We start from the raw sequence: 17708 nt of genomic DNA on the forward strand, positions 1-17708 counted from the left end.
ATGGGGGGAGTAGAAGAATACATCAAAAATGTGAGGGAGCCACTTGATGTGCGGTCTTGTAGCCATTGTGAGGTCTTTTCTTTGACTTTGAGGGAAACTGGATGTTATTGCAGGGTTTTAAGCAGATGGTAACACAAACGGATTGCTAGTGATTTCAGAGAACACCCTGGGGCGGGCAACAGTGAAAACAATGAGACCTATTAAGAGACTAAATCAGAGTGCTATTTAAGTGCATGTTTAGTAGGACCAGGGTGATTGCAGCTGTGGTCAGATTCTAGGGCTACAGAATTTCTTGCAAGATTGGATATGTGGTGTGAGAAAATTAGAGGGGTTGAGGACTGAGTAACGGGAAGGACAAAATTTCTATCAATTTATATGGAAAAGGCTGTAGGCAGGATCAGGATTTGGGGGGCAGATCACATATTACATGTTGAATATGTCAGTTTTGGATTTCTAATAAACATTGAACTTAAGAGTAGGTAGCTAGGTATACAGTAGTTTGTGAAAGTTGTCTGTGATGTAGATTCGAATCTACGAGTCATCAATATATAAATAGTATTTAATGTCAAGAGACTGAATAAGGTCACCAAGGGGGTGAATGCAAGTTTAGAAGAGGACCGGGAACTTAAACCTGGGAAATATCAAGGCTAAGAGATAGGCCAGAAATGAGGAGCCACTAAAGTAGTGTAGCCACTAGTTAGATTTTATTTTTAATGTAGTATCCTGTAAGCCAAATAAAAAAGTGAATCCAGAGTAAAGTGATTAGCTATAATAATGTTGGTAAACTGAAGACTGAGAATTGACTCTTTGGTTCAGCACCATATATTTCTAAAAGAGACAACATGCATTGTTTTGAATCCTCAAAATCACACGTGTTTAAATACTATTTTAAAATATTTAGATATTATTTTACAGACGTAAACTTTAACCTCAAGTTAATTGTCATTACCCAGGTGAGTAGTGGGGTTGTAGAGCTGGATTCTGCAGATTGCAAACTGCATGTTCATCTCACTCAAACATGGGTTTTTTTTTTTTTTTTTTTTGTAGTGCCGTTCGTTGAAAACAAAATAATCTTTCCACATGGCATCATTAAGAGCCCAAGAAAGAGGTGGTTGTCTGAGCATGTCACCTAGTAGTTTACGTGTGACCTTTAGGGTTAACATTTTCCAGTGTTTCCAATCTTTAGCTTTATATATTCAGAAATTGTTTTCTCTAGTGTCCTGAAGTTGATTATTCTATTGGAGATCAATAAGCTGAACGAACGCCACATGCTTACTTACTTTATACTGGAGGATATAAGATTTTGCTTTTTATGGCAAGCCCTCTTCCCTTCGACAAAATACCTGGGAAATTAAATATTTAGAATGTAATTAGTTGAGTTTTGATTAATTCAAAAGTAATTGGATGACTTTGAGGAGACACTTAAGTCCTAGGGAAGGCCATGAACTATTTCATTCTCTCAATAGAGATCTCCATTTTTAATGAAAGGGAATATCAGTTAGACAAGAGGCAGACTCACATGGTGGTCAAGAATACTAGCTCTGGAACCAGACAGTACTGGCTCAAATTGGAAACTAGGTACTTGCAAGAATCTGGAGACAGTTTTTTTCTTTTTCCCCAACTTTTCTTTGCCTTTGCTTCATGTATAAAATAGATATATTAATTGTACCTTGCACACAGTATTGCAATGAAGATCAAAGTAAATAATGCACACAATGCATTTACACATGTGATTATTTGGACTGGCTTTCTGTGTTGCTCACATCCAGGCTCTTCTATCTCTAAGACATTGCTAGATATTCTATGACCAATTGTTTTTCTCTTACTTATTCAATTATCCTCCATACTTTCAGGTACAGTAATCTTTTTTTGTTGCTTTATTTATATATGTGAATTACTAAATGTGTTAAGGTGAGACTTTTAATTTTTAAGCCAGAAAAACAATTTGCCTATTGTTGTTTTGGTTTGAATTTCTGAATTAAGCTAGGTAAACCTTTTAATTTATTTTTCTAGGACTGTGTGCTTACATGGAAAATGAAACAAGAGGCCCCATTTGGGGTACACTTAAAAAATAAGAGATTTGGTTAGGGCTAATTACCTGTTTTTGTTTTTGTGTCAAGCATTTGTACAAGAGCTGAAGAGCAACTAGCAGTACTTAAAACGCTGATTTTTTTTTTTTTTTCACATACTGGAAATGCCAAGGACATAATTCTAACTTGACTCTTCAAAACATACACTTCAGCATTGAGCAAGAGGAAATGTAAAGAAAAATCCATTGAAACTGTAATCACATGTATTGGACTATTCACTGTTGGAGATTTTATATATTAAGTATTGTCAAAGCAAACATTGCACCAGACAAGGTTAAACAGAGAAGGAAGAATTTATTCAAGTCTGCTTCAATAGGGGACAGAAGCCAGAAATCAGTCTGAGCTCAACTCCTCTATTGAACAGCAGGCTAGAGAGCTTTTAAGAGCTGGGTTGGAGGTAGGGGGATTGTAGATCATCTGTGTTTGCTCACTGGCCTTAGCCAAAGAAAAAGCTAACTTTCTCAATCTTCTTGAAGGAAGGTAGTTTTACAGCTTGGAGCAAAGTGCCCACAAAGTTTGGCTACTACCCTCTCACAGAGACTGGGTGATAGGGCACTATCTTCCTTGATCATATTTCAAAGGGATGGCTCCCACGTCCTGAGGGACACTAAAAAGCCTGTCTAAAGTTTGGTCAAGAGAGAGAACTGCTAAGGCCATCTTGGTCAGTTCCTAACTTTAAAATAAAATTTAAGGATAATATATTCATTAAATTATTTCATTTGGTACACTCAAAAATGTATAAAAAATGGAATTTTATTCTCAACAAATTAGATCATCCCTAAGTCAGTTAAAGTGCTATCGGCCTTACTTATGAAAATCAGACTTAAAAAGAAAAAGGAAGATAAACATATAATAACAAAAGATTCTTATTTTCAAAATGTTAAATCAAATAAGATAATTTTTATATTCTCATTAAGGCAACTGTACCCAGATGGAGAAAAAAACAACAATAATTTGGCTATATGAAATATAAGTCAACTAGGTATTAGTTAAACGTATAAAATGAAATATGAAGAGAAAATAAAACATAATATTTGTCTACTACCAGCCATCTTCTTGCCATTAATGCTTTCTTCTCCCTTAGACTTTGAGATTCCACTCTTTTTTCATCCACGTAATCTGCCTGTTCTTCTGTTCTCTGGCCTTTAGATCACATATTCTGTCCTTAGTATACCTCTTATCTCATTCTGAACACAACCTCCCGGAGCACAAATCTACTTCAATAATTTTGATTATCTCCTATACACTAGTAGCTATAAGATTTATATAAATAGTATCAAATATTTATGGATTTATCTTTTAACATTTTATCTATTGGCCAGATATCTCCACTAGTATATCCACCATGGAATTTAATGCCAACATACACAAATATGACTTGTCTTTTCTTCAAGTTTTCTTTTTCCTTCAGTTCTCAATTGTTTACCCATATAAAGAGTTACTATTGCTAGAAAACTTGGAGTCATTTTCAAATCCCTTAATCTTCAAATACAGTTGATTACTGCATTTTAAAAATTATATCTCTTCCTCTCTATAAACACTGTATTACTCGTATTATTTCTTTTCAAGCCTGTTACACTAGCCTCCTGGTAAGTCCCTTGGCTTCTCTTCCCACAAATTGTCTTCTGCATTATCATTTAAACACAGTCAATCATGTCACTCTCTTGCTTAAAGATCTTTAGTAACTTCATATTGTCAATAATAATGCAGATTACTTAGCACATTATGAAAGATCTACAAACTGTTCCCCAAATTTTCCACTTCTACCTCCATCTACTCCACTTACTCCATTTTACTGATGCTCAGTTTTTGCCACTCATCTTACTCTCCTACCAAACACACAGAAAAACACACATATTCTATAAACTCTGAAGTCATACCTTAAAATGTATCTACTCCATAAAGTCTCCCTTTACTATCCATGCAGAGGGCTGTTCTCTTTCGTCTGATCACATTTAGTGTGATAAGTTGTTCTATGACTAGTTCTTCTTTATTTTGTACCTGTTACTCTGACTTCCCCAAAGCTTCAAAGTGTGTAGCACAGTGCTACCTGCTGCCTACTCAGGATCTATTAACTGACTTAATGAGAGTATAGCCCTGGCTCTCATGGAGCTTCAAGTCTAGTAAGATAGTATATTTCTTCTTAATTGATAACTTTTATTTTCATTTAAAATCACAACATCTTTCTTTTTAGATGTATCTTATTTACACTTAAACTATAGTACTCATCTAACTTTGAATTTTGTTGTTCTGGTGGTGGTGGTGCCTTCAGAGAAGATGTCTTTGTGTCCATCTCTTTCATGTAAAATTTTCCATTTCACGTGGTTACTTTGTTCAAATTTTGCTTCTTTACTCTCTCAAAGATATTTGGAACCAGCAATTTTTATTTTGCGTTTAAGCTTCATTTAAGGACCATTTTACTGTTGTGTTCTACGTCACTCATTTTGTTTAGTTTCTCCATATTTGATGATTCATTAAAAGACAATTTTGCCGTTAAATTATGTGGTAAAGGTCTGAAATAGGTAACAAAATGCCAAAGGATTTTTCCAGATAAATTCTGTATGATATCTTGCTATCATGTTTTCTTTTAGAAGAATTTGTTTATTTAATTTTTTCTGTTATTTCTAAACTTAGAAAAAGTTGAAGCAATTAATTACATTTACTATAAAAACTTAACTGAATACCTAGCATATTCATATTTCACTTTACAGCCAGGATTTTTGTTTTGACAAATGACCCTCTACTAAATTATGAGGATTATTTTTACTTTTAGTTCCATTTGTTTATTCGATTGGTATGTTCAGCAGCTAAGTGTTCTTTGGTTGCAGGAAGCTCTTTGGTACCTAATGGGGATTTACTGAAATGCTAATGATTAGCTCAGAGAGTCATCTGGAAGATGAAAAAACTGCAATGAAAAGAAACAGAAACTAAGGAATCTCCAGGTGTCTGGACATCATTAGCCACTGGAGCTCTGCATCAGAAAGCACTACTGAAATGAATGAGCTTTAAACATTCTTCTACCACTGCATCATTCCACTCATCTGTCTTGATCTAGAAAAGTGGAATTGGCTTATCATAGATCATGAGTCCACTCCCTGGTTAAGAAAGAGCAGGAAACATTCATTTACTATCTACAGAGATTATTTGCAACCAAAGACAAATATGACAGTAATTGGTACCAGACGTTGGATAAATTAATCCTGATCATCAAAAAAACCAGTGTCTACGACAGAAGTTAACTTTAGAAAAAATGTTTGAGCTTAATATATTTTCCTATGTGGATGAAAAAAATTAATCAATAGTCAATCTAAGAAAGAAATGTAAAATTTTATTTCAGCAAATCTGAGGATTATAACTTGGAAGACAGTCTTTCAGAAAGCCCTGAGGGCAGTTCTGAGACCAGTATATATGTGATTTTGGTGAAGGGGCACATGCAATCCAGGGGTACATGCATCATTGGTAGGAAGTTACTGATATTTGCAAGGAACAGATATTTTAGTTAATGGTGTTAGTGTTTTCTAAGTACGGAAAGATGCAAGGACATGGGTTACTAAAATTTTCTCCTTAAAATATGTATCTGAAGTCTAGTTCTGTCAGTTTTCCCAGAGCACAAAGTGCTTCATCCTGATCCTTGCCCTGAATTCCTTTCAAGGTATACTGTAGGTCAGCAACTACAGTGGCTAATGACTTGATTCTTGTAGAACTGGATGGTGGGCAACATTCTTTATTGAACAAGCCCTTCCCTTTCGGTCTTAATTAACATTGACTAAATTGGGGAGGCATTTCGTGACCAGTTTGTTCCACGGTGGTAGGAATGCTCACTCCCAGGTCAAGTGAGGTTTTCATTCGTAGGTCACACAATGTGCTATTACTGAACTAGGACCTGTTAATGGGAGCAAAAGTTCTCTGGACCATCTGTCTTGCTAGTCTATTAAGGTCCAGGAAGTGGTTCCCACTTGTTATTTCTTCCCATCTTTAGAGTTACAGTTTTACAATCATTGATCTTATAGAATCATTGATCTTATATTTGGTTAATCGTTTCAAGTCACCTAGACATCATTATTTTTATCAGAGGCTCAGTATGCATTTGGTGATGCGATAAACAGTAATCTTATACAATGGGAAGAATACAAGTAATATAACTAGTAACATTAATAAGGTTATAAGTAAGCATTTAAGCTAAGAAACTCCGTTAGGTGTGGTCCAGTAACTCCCAGGTGGTCTGACAAATCTGCTCTGCATCAATCACTCTCTTTAAGGGAAATGATACATTTGCATTATACATAAAGTTCACCTGAGGTATCTGCACATACAAGGAGAGTGGTGAGTCAACCTGACCCCTTCCAGGATTGAAAAAAGAATGTTATCTTCTAAGTAGTTACATACATAGCTGGCACCAGAAGAAGAAAAATTTACCTTTATGGTTGAGCGGGTATTTCTGACATTGGTGAGGTCTGGTTAACACATAATGCAGGTGCACAATGCACACTAGAGGCAAGGGAGGAGGCCAAAGGGCAGAGAAAATATTTTATGTTTACATTTTTCTTGCCGTACCTTAAAATATGAATTTAAATTTCATCACCTAATTTACTAAAATAGAGATTACCAACTACTCTGTTTTATCTCAGTTAATTAAGGTATAATACACATCGAAAAAGTATACAGAATTTGTTTAACCTGAAACGGCCTTAAATATTTAGAGATGATACAGAGACATTTAAAAAATTATTCCTCATATGAACATTGTATGCAGAGGATGAGATGATGGAATAGATTCATATTACCCATTTCTGTGACATCAATTACAATTTATAACTTAAAGACTTTTAAATCTGCATTTCCTGCCTGGTTCTCTCTCCTTGGGTCCAGATTTGTATCCCCAAATGTTTCCTGTCACCTTCACTTGGATGTTAAAGAGGACAACAGGGCTTCCCTGGTGGAGCAGTGGTTGAGAGTCCGCCTGCCGATGCAGGGAACACGGGTTCGTGCCCCGGTCCGGGAAGATCCCACATGCCGCGGAGCGGCTGGGCCCGTGAGCCATGGCCGCTGAGCCTGCGCGCCCGGAGCCTGTGCTCCGCAACGGGAGAGGCCACAACAGTGAGAGGCCCGCGTACCGCAAAAAAAAAAAAAAAAAAAAAAAAGGAGGACAACAAATTCAGCATGTTGAAACGGAACTCTGTTTTCCCCATCTATTCCTCTTTTTCAAGTCTGCTTTTTTCTAATGTTTTTTATTAATTCAATGATTTCTTGCTCAATCAGGTTAGGATTAGATATGCTATTATAAGAAATAATCATTGATATTCCAGTGAATTAATACAAAAAGTTTCATTGTTCACTCTTCTTACCATATAATGAGGATCAGGCATGTTTCCTCAGATGTTTTGTCATAGGGACTAAGGGAACCAGATTGTTACCAATCTTGTGGCTGAACCAGTTTGAATAGATGGATTCCAACCTTGCCATGGGAGAGATAGAATGGCTTGTGGATTGTGTAGAAAGTTTTGTAGGGCTAGGGATGAAAACAGCTGTTATTACTACCACCTATATGATCCGCTAGAAGTCATACTACCTAACTGAAAGGGAGGCTGGGAAATGTATTTATGTGCCCAAAAAAGAACATGGTGAGCTGAACGTAATGTATTATCTTCATAGATTCACCATTTTTCTAGCTGCTCTAAGAAGAAATCTGGGAGTAACTAACTTTTCCTATTTTTGCATCCTACTTCTAATCAATCCTCTTATTAAACTGATTAATATCTTTTGAACCTACTCAAGTCTTTTTTACAATAACTGGTCACTGTCTTTACCTTGGTCCAAGCCTTCATTATTCCTCTCTAAGCATATTGCAGCAGTACAAGTTAGTCTCCTATTTGACACTAGAGAGATCACTCCAAATGAAAAATGCAAAGAAAAACTACTTCATTAAAATTCTTCAAGGGAAAAGTATGGAAGTGCTGTTAAAAATTTAAAAAGGACAATTTTAGATTCCTCTTTATATCATGTAATATTTGAAGGTAATGAATATGTTTATGACATAGATTATGGTGATGGTTTCACAAATGTACTTATCTCCAGGTTCATCAAGTTGTGTATATTAAACATGTGCAGCTTTTTGTATGTCAATCAGTTGGTTGGAAAAAAGCAATGATAGAAAATAAAAGCAACAAACGTCCTAATGGCCTAACCCTTTATCTAATTTCCTATAACCAAGTTTTATTCTGGTTTATTTGATTTCTCCTTTTGATATATAAGAACAGAGGGGAAAGAATAACAGAAGGCTGGATTGTAAGTGTCCTGAATCACATTGCTTTACATTGACTTGGTGAACCATAAATACCTTTTCATTGATTTTTCTAGTTATTTTAGTATTCTATTATGCATAAGTTACAGTGTTAAGGATACCTACATAGATAAAATTTAGGAACATTTAATTCACTACATTCTCAAAAAATATTTTAGATAAGTGCATATCTGAAATAATTTGGTAATTAATCTAAACCCCTTAGTTGACAATAGAAGACACTAAAACCAAAACGGGATCTATAATATGATCTATAGTATTCTGCAAGTAAGGGATAGACCCACAGGGCTGCTAAGCTATGCAAATTTAATTTTGGCAGTCTAAAGCCCCCTGGGGCCGTATACATGACCCTAGCTAGAATCCAGGTCTCTGGGCCCCAGTTTAGCCTCTATTGCATGTTTTCATTCTACCAGAAGTTCTCACACTTATAACATGTAAACTCTGTTCCATTATAAAACAAACATCTCAAGCATATCCCATGTCCAAGATAACACTTCCTGCCTCGAGAATCAATAATGCTCAAAGTAGTAGAGCTTTCTTTATGAACTTACTTTCTTGAATTCGTATTAAAAAACAATAGTAACTTTAAAAAAATATTTCTAAATATAAAATTATATTGTCATATTGAATATGCTTATTTAAACTTTATACACCCTTCCGAGGATGCTGCAGTATTTCTCTCTATCATACTGACAGCCTAATAAATCTCTTCTGTATACAATGGTACTGCCTGTTTAAAACCTTTTGATGCTTTAAACTCTAGAATGCCATTTGAAGTATGTGCCAGGTTTGTAGCTAGAATTTTATTTAACATTTCATGAAACATAAAGTTAATATCTTTGAATATTAAATGATAAGTAGAATTTAGCTATTATTTTGCAAAATCAGTAGCTTAAAACACCTGCATTTTATGTCATCAACAAAGATTTCTGAAGGTGATCCAGGACATGTGTCTAATGCAGAACTGATCTTTTTATAGGTGTGAGATTATCTTGCTTTAAAACCCAAATCACAAACATTAAATCACCAACAAAGCTTTCATTTCAAATGCAGCCTTTAAATGCATAACACAACAGAAGGACAATTAAAGTTAGTCATAGTCTATTATCATTGCATTGGTTCTGCTAATGAGTTCTGTGACTTGTTTCAGAATCAAAATGCTACTCCTGAGAAAGCTTATCAACCTAAGTGAGTCTTTATCACTTTGCCCTTAAATAGCCAGTGTTCTGTGCCTTTGAGTTTGGGGAGCAGTGCTAAATAAAAGAGCTATTAGTCTTGTGCAGTCTAGGATTTGACAGCTCATGAGGTTGCACAGACCATTATATTACCAACACCATTTCCAATTCCTTAGGCATCTCCTCCAGCACCTCTGGAGAAATACCTCAGCTCCCTTGCTCACTCTCTCTCTCTCTTCCTTTCTTTCCTCCCTCCCTCCCTTCTTCCCTCCCTCCCTCTTTTTCTTCCTTCTTTCTTTCCTCCTCCCTCTTTGTCTCTCTCTCTCCCTCTCACTCTCTCACTCTCTGTCTCTCTGGCACTCCTAATTTTACTAACCTATACTAGATGACTGAATGAAAACTTATGCTTTTTGGAATTTTTCTACCTAAATGCCTATATTTATACCATGTATGATAATATATTAGTATTTTAGATGGAAAAGGAAGAGTATATATAGCAAGAAGGAAATGACTTAGTTTGCTTTTGCAGAGGAATCAATTGATTACATTTATTTATTGAAATAAAATTGAAGGATTATAATCATGTATGTGGGTTTGTTATTATTTGTAATTAAAACAATTTACGTAAGTGATAATCCTCTGAGCTTCTACAGAGGAATGAACTAGGCATTTATTTATTATTATTATTTTTTAATTAATTAATCTATTTATTTTTGCTGTGTTGGGTTTTCGTTGCTGTGCACGGGCCTTTTCTAGTTGTGGCGAGCAGGGGCTACTCTTCATTGTGGTGCACGGGCTTTTCTCATTGTGGTGGCTTCTCTTGTTGCGGAGCACAGGCTCCAGGCACATGGGTTTCAGTAGTTGCAGCATGCGGGCTCAGCAGTTGTGGCTCACGGGTTCTAGAGCACAGGCTCAGTAGTTGTGGCGCATGGGCTTTGTTGCTCCATGGCATGTGGGATGCTCCCGGACCAGGGCTCAAATCTGTGTCCCCTGCATTGGCAGGCAGATTCTTAACCACTGTGCCACCAAGGAAGCCCTGAACTATGCATTTAAATAAAAAGATTTGAATATGAGCATTTCCAAAAAGACAAATAGCATGAGTGTAGTTTTATGATAAAATGCCAGTGTCTGACAATATATTTAACACGGTCTTATTTTTAGTACTTCCAGATATATATTTCTAATCTAAATTTCATCTATAGACAGTCCCATTAATTTACACTTTAAAAATAGCAGCAATTTATTTCCAATTTTATATTTGAATTTTCTTTGTTTTGAAGATACCACTGGATCAGAACATCTAGGATCTGGGTAAAAAATGATATTCTAACTACTGTCTGTTGTATTATTTAAGTGCATGTTTATTTCATTGATCTGAACTTTTCCACTGAATTTTTGTGTAAGTTTTAAAGAGAAACTGGATATTTATTATTCACTGCAATGTGACCTTTCCTATAGAACAATGCTATATTTCTAAGGCATGAAACTGACAATGTCCTGTTATATGTTACATATCTTATGGATGTAAAGGTGTCACAGGAAAAGCGAAAGCTAACCCCAGCCAAATTGTGTAAGAGTCAAATGGTTCTCTCTTTTTTTTTTTTTTTTTTTTGCGGTACGCAGGCCTCTCACTGTTGTGGCCTCTCCCGTTGCGGAGCACAGGCTCCGGACGCGCAGGCTCAGCAGCCACGGCTCACGGGCCTAGCCGCTTCGCGGCATGTGGGATCTTCCCGGACCGGGGCACGAACCAATGTCCCCTGCATCGGCAGGCGGACTCTCAACCACTGCGCCACCAGGGAAGCCCTCATTTTTTTTTTTTTTTTCCTAGCTTTACTCATTCTCCCTCTGCTCAATGCCTAACATTTTATTCCAGGTATTCTCAAAGTTGTTGAAAGTATACTTTGGGAACCATGTGTGGAAACTGAGACAAACAAAACTCCTGTTTTGAAAATCAGTGCCTTGCAAATTTCTTTGTTATTGTGCTGCTCAATATTATGTGGTTTTATATATCATGTGTGCTGGGATGGTGAAAGAGCATCAGAAAGACTGCTCTAGACTGCATCTTATTAACATTTCAATTGTTTTTATTGTGGTAAGAAGAGATAACATGAGATCTACAATCTTAACAATTTTTTCAACGTACAGTGCAATCTTGCTAACTATAAACATAATATTGTACAGCAGATTCCTAAAACTTATGCATCTTGCATAACTGAAATTTTATACATGTTGAACAGAAACTCCTCATTATTTAGGGCTATAAAAATACTATCACTTTAATGTAGGATTGCTTAATGAACTTTGGGATATTCAGGAATCTGACTAAAATGTCCTCGTGGTCAGAAGAGAGTATTTCAAGTAGTGCAATTTTATGCAATCCCAGTTGGGGCAAGGTGTTCATCTGTGCATTCTCCCCTTGAGGGCTGCTGGACTTATTATCCTCCCTTAAAAAGCCTCCTTTGATTTTTATGTCTTGGATTCTTATTTCATGGATCAAGGATTAGCAACACGTTTGTCTCCAAGCTCTTCTGATGGCAACAAGAAATGTTTGCAATCTAAGACAAATCTGAAGGAGAAGGAAAAATCAATCAGAATATCTTTGGAGAAACGAAGTTCCCATTATTGTATTCAGTTTTTGAAAATTCTATATTCTCTCCAAAATTATCAAGATAAATTAATTATTATTATCATTTATAATTATGGTTCCTATTGAGATTAAAAATGAAATCAGTGCTGCCTTAATAAATATCACATTTTTATACGAATTTACATGTTAAAAGAAAACAACTGAGGGCTTCCTTGGTGGCGCAGTGTTTGAGAGTCCGCCTGCCGATGCAGGGGACACGGGTTCGTGCCTTGGTCCGGGAAGATCCCACATGCCGTGGAGTGGCTGGGCCCATGAGCCATGGCCGCTGAGCCTGTGCGTCCGGAGCCTGTGCTCCACAACGGGAGAGGCCACAACAGTGAGAGGCCCGCGTACTGCAAAAAAAAAAAGAAAACAAATGAAAGATCAGTAAGAATAAACAATTTTAGTTCATCTAGGAATCTTAGAAAGTATGTTTACTATTTCATGATACTTTAATTTTGTGATTTTCTATGTATTTATATTCAAACATGTGAAAAACAATTAGAAGGAAATTATATCTGAGATTTTTACAAAATTGACACATAAATGTCCATATTTTCTTGTTAGAAAACTTTAATTCCAACAAATCTAATAAGGCCAGTTAAAAAATCTAGAGTAATGGCTATATTTCTTCCATTGTTCTTGGAAAGCAAATTCATCAAAAAATGTTTCATAAATTTCTTCGTATGTTTAAATGTGAGGTAAATAAATTTTGAAATGTGATTCAGACTGCTTCAGATTGATTAATTGGTATTAACCTTGAATCTATTTTGGTTGCATCTATATTTAATGAATTATTTCAGGAAAACATTAAAGTGCTCTATTTTCTAACTGATAAATATGCTTAAAATAGGTCAGGAGATCTTATAAAGATTACTTTTACTCTTTAATTAAACTGAAACTCCTGTAGTCCATCTGGTCAAGGCATCACTTTCTAATGATCATCTTTGTTGAATTATTTTATGAATTTCTTTTAAGGAAATCCAACACAGACTCTAAGTATTTTAATACAAATTTGGTTTTGTAGTATAGCTGCTGAAGTATATTTGACAATATATGCTGTGGACATAAACAAAAACCAACCAAATGAGAAAAGCAAAGCCTGTTTATTCTGAGCTTGCTATGGCAAAGCAGTCAGCCACCATTACTTGCATTTGGCAGGTACTCAAAGGCAGACAGGAGTGGGAAAGTTTTACAGTGAGAAAAAGGAAGACTGAAGGTATGCCCTGACTGCAGGCTGTTTCTCTGGGAAAGCTGTAGGTGGACTAACTAGGAGTAGGCATCCTATATGACTGGTTTGGGCTGCATATTTGGCTTTCTCTGGTTGGTCCTAAATTGGAAGCAGGTATAAAAACTGGGGAAGCTGTTAGTTATTAATCAAGTCCTGCCTATTCTGGACCAATTGTTACAGAAGTTATTGTTTAGCTTCTTGAATTGTCACTAGAGACAGCAATCAGAGCAGCCTGGCTTCCTGTGTTTTAGATTATATATAAGGAGTTTGTTTCCTGGGCAAGTTGCTGCAGGTTGTGGGTCAAAGTTATATTGTTATATATGATCTGGCCATTGTTTGTTTGTATATTCAGTCTCCCCATGTTAATAAAAACTTGATTAAGGGAAAGAAATTGGATTAGATGACCTATATACTAATATTCTATGACCTCCTTTTATGAGTACAGAGAATATTGATCTGAAGCTCTCATTAACCCATAATCAATGGTAAATTTAAAAGAAAGAGAATGACTCATTTTCCTTCGTACAAAGATTATTATTTGGAGCATATTTATTTAAACAAAATTAATTTCCCCAAACATCTCAACTACCCAACATCTGCAAATAAGGTGGTTTTTTTCCTTTTTTCCACATCGCTGACCTCAGAAGTACTAGAAATCACATTGTTAAAGGCTGTACTAATTGCAAGGAGTCTTGAATTGTGTTTTAAGCACATTTTCCAAACATCCTACTAAATGGATAAACGTATTCTTTTTTGGGGCTGTTTATTATGTACTGTATGAAAGACATTGTGCACATACTAATGAACAAAGCAGAAACAGTATCTGCTCTCAGATTATATTCTAATGGTAGAAGACAAAGAGTAAATAAAAAGTCAGTAAGGGATGTCTATGCAGTGATGACGAATCTGTTTCTCTAAAAGTTAAGAATAAGAAAGAATGTATATAAATTGAAACATAAAACTTTTAGGTATATTTATTTCTTCTGACTTTAAAAAACATTATCAGTTTGACCTTTATTGACATGTGACTTTAGAATTCATTTTGTGCGATGTTCATGTGGCTCGATTAATTAAGATATTTTCAAGTGAAAGCAACAAAACCCCAAACTACAAGTATCTTAAATAGTAGAGACCTTCATTTTCTCATATAACACAAAGTCTGGAAACTGCTGTCCTGTGTGTTTTTTTGTTGTTTTTTGTTTTTGTGGTATGTGGGCCTCTCACCGTTGTGGCCTCTCCTGTTGCGGAGCACAGGCTCCGGACACACAGGCTCAGCGGCCATGGATCACGGGCCCAGCCGCTCCGCAGTATGTGGGATCTTCCCGGAACGGGGCATGAACCCATGTCCCTTGCTTCGGAAGGCAGACTCTCAACCACTGTGCCGCCAGGGAAGCCCCTGTCCTGTGTTATTTTATTCAATGGATCAACAATGTCATCAAGAATCTAGGTTTTTCTATCTTTCCCTTTGTCTTCCATAGGGAAGGTACAGATAAGTTCACTCAGCAGCCAAGCACCAGTTCCTTCCTTTCTTCTACTACAGAGTCTGAGAAGAAAAAAAATTCACTTTCCCAGATCTTTTCCCATGAAGAGTGCCCCTATAGGAAAGTGTATTGTCTTATGCAGTCACTTCACCTCCTCTTCATTCCTCCTTCCTCTTCGGATTGGAACGAGACATAGATTTGTTTTTTTGACATAGATTTGTTGGCTGGGACTGTAACAGCCATCTTATACTTATAGAGAAAAGCCACGGGAATTTAAGAAATCTTGCTCTTGATATCCTTAGAGCTATTGTCTCAAGGCCAATGAACAATACCTTTCAGATTTTTTGTTGAGAGGGAAAAGTAAAAGTTTAAATATGGTTAAGCCTCTGTTTCTGTCATTTACAATGACATGAAATAAAGACAATGTTTCTCTCTTTTACAGTATGTCTCTCTTCATGGTGACAAAATGGCTGCAGTGGAACCAGTATCATATGCAGACATAATATTATTCAGGGAAGAAGAGAGAATACATTTCTGTGCATCACTCTTATAGTGAGAAAAATCTCCCACAAAAGTTTACCAGTGGAGTTTTCCTTAGGTTACACTGATTAGGACTTGGTCACATGACAATATATAAAATATCCACTGCCAAAAGGAACAAGACCAAGCTGATCAGATTGAACCAATCATGGTTCATTCCCAAGGCTGGAAATAGGGTCACCATTCTTGAGCTCATGGCCTTGCAGAGGATAGAAATAATAATAATAATGGGCTTCTGTGAGCAGAAAGGAAGAGAGAATGTATATGGGCACGCAAACAGCAATATTCTCCACACTGACATAAGACGTAGAATCTCTAACAATAAGGTCATAAAAATCTGATAAAATCTAACACAGTGCCAAGGCCAGACTTAACTTGGCATAATGAGGATACCCTATTTGGAATCCAAAGTTATCATTCTTGAGATATGGGTATATAATTTTTTTTATAAAAGGAGAGAGAAGAAACTCTGAGTTGTTTTGAATATGATACAATTATTTGAAAATTTTAAGTCATTGAACAAGTATAAGGAGTTGATTTCCCCATTACCAAGTCTCTCTTCTGTTAAACTAGAACTTCTGTATTTTAAAAACCAGGCTGAGAGAGAGACAGAAAGAGACAGAGAGAGACAGAGAAGGAGGGAGGACAAGTTTTCCCACTCTACTCCTATCATAATAATTTTATTTAGTTCCTTAAATTTAGGCTTCTTGTTGTAGTTTCATTTGAACAAAGAAACTGCAGGGAAAAAAACCCTGATAATCCAGTGAATTGCATTACCTCCAATCTCCCTTCCCAAATGAAAATCCTATAAATCTATAAATCCTCAAAAGAATCTGAATAGTTTCTCAGGGTGAAATTTGCAATTTTCTTCCTTTTTGTATCCACATATAAGATTTCATATTTTAGGCAAACTCATAAAGTTAGCATAATTCTGGAGAACTATACCAGTATGTGTAAGTTCCTGGCTAAGGATTTAGAAATCAGGTGCAAATCTTGGCTGGATCTATATGAGTAAAATATTCAATTTAGTTTGGGTTATAGGAGTAAGTTCTTTGATGATACCAGTTAGCTATTTTATATTATTTCTGTTCCAAAGGAGGAATAGTCTTCAACCTATCACTATATAAAACAGTTTTTTAGACTTTACCCCAAAAAGTATAACTTTTTTTCTTAAAACATTGATGCCCAGTGAGTGGTAATAGCATAATTTACACCATTGGTCTTCTTGTGAAACTTTATTCCTAATTTGTCAGCTTACTTGGGTCTGCTCTTCAGAGCTGTGCAATAAATTACAGTAGATGTTCACTACATTAATCAATTTGACATTTGTCCTGGAAAAATACAGTCAGAGAAAAATTAATGACATTCCAGGTTTTAATGTATTAGTAATAATACAAATATTTATAATCACTGATGTTTTCCTCAACTTTTAAAAAATATATACATTTTTTTCTTAAGAAGCATAGTGCATTTAGTAGTGAATTGATAACTCACAATGGAGAAGTAATAACAAAAAAAGGAGGTTAAATGCTCTTTTTTAAAATCCAATAATGTACACAGCTTATTATATATTTTCCCATTATGAAAGAAATATATTTTATTATAGAAAATACAGCAAGGTAGATAGATGATACACTCATTACCCGAAGTCCATTCACTAGCATAACTTTTCTAGATTTTCTTCCAGCTTTGTTTTCCATGGATAATATTTTATTTTTCTTTCCTTAACCTTGATCATTGTGTGTATATATGTATACATATATACATATATATATAACATAATTCACTTAATACCTTATTATTGAAAATTTTAAGTTTTTTTGTTTTACTATTAAGAATTATAAATTGATAGACATCCTTGTGAAAAAGGTGTGTGTGTGCATGTGAGCATGTGTGTGTGTTTGAGTTTCTGTGTTTGTTGTTTGTTTTGGTTACTTTTATCTCCTTAGGGACCTTTGACAGTTGTGTCATTACTGGGTCACATACTTTCTGGTATATACTGTCAAACTGCTTTCTAAAACAGCTTGTTGATTTGCATTTATAATATAATATCATACTTATTAGCATTTAGTGATATTCTTTTAAAATATTTTGCTGGTTTGATACATGAAAAATACTAAATCATTGTTAAATTAATTGTGATTTTCTTTTAAAATTGTTCTAAGTTATATCATCCTGCAGTTTCATGGCCTTTATGCACATTTCCTTAAATAACTTAATTTTCAATTTTGAATTATATTAATTTAATCTAATAAAATTTTTAT

The sequence above is a fragment of the Delphinapterus leucas genome, chromosome 4 (genome assembly GCF_059928025.1).
Source record: "Delphinapterus leucas isolate spDelLeu-1000000601 "Yukka" chromosome 4, BTC_Dleu_Yukka2, whole genome shotgun sequence".
NCBI lineage: Eukaryota > Metazoa > Chordata > Mammalia > Artiodactyla > Monodontidae > Delphinapterus > Delphinapterus leucas.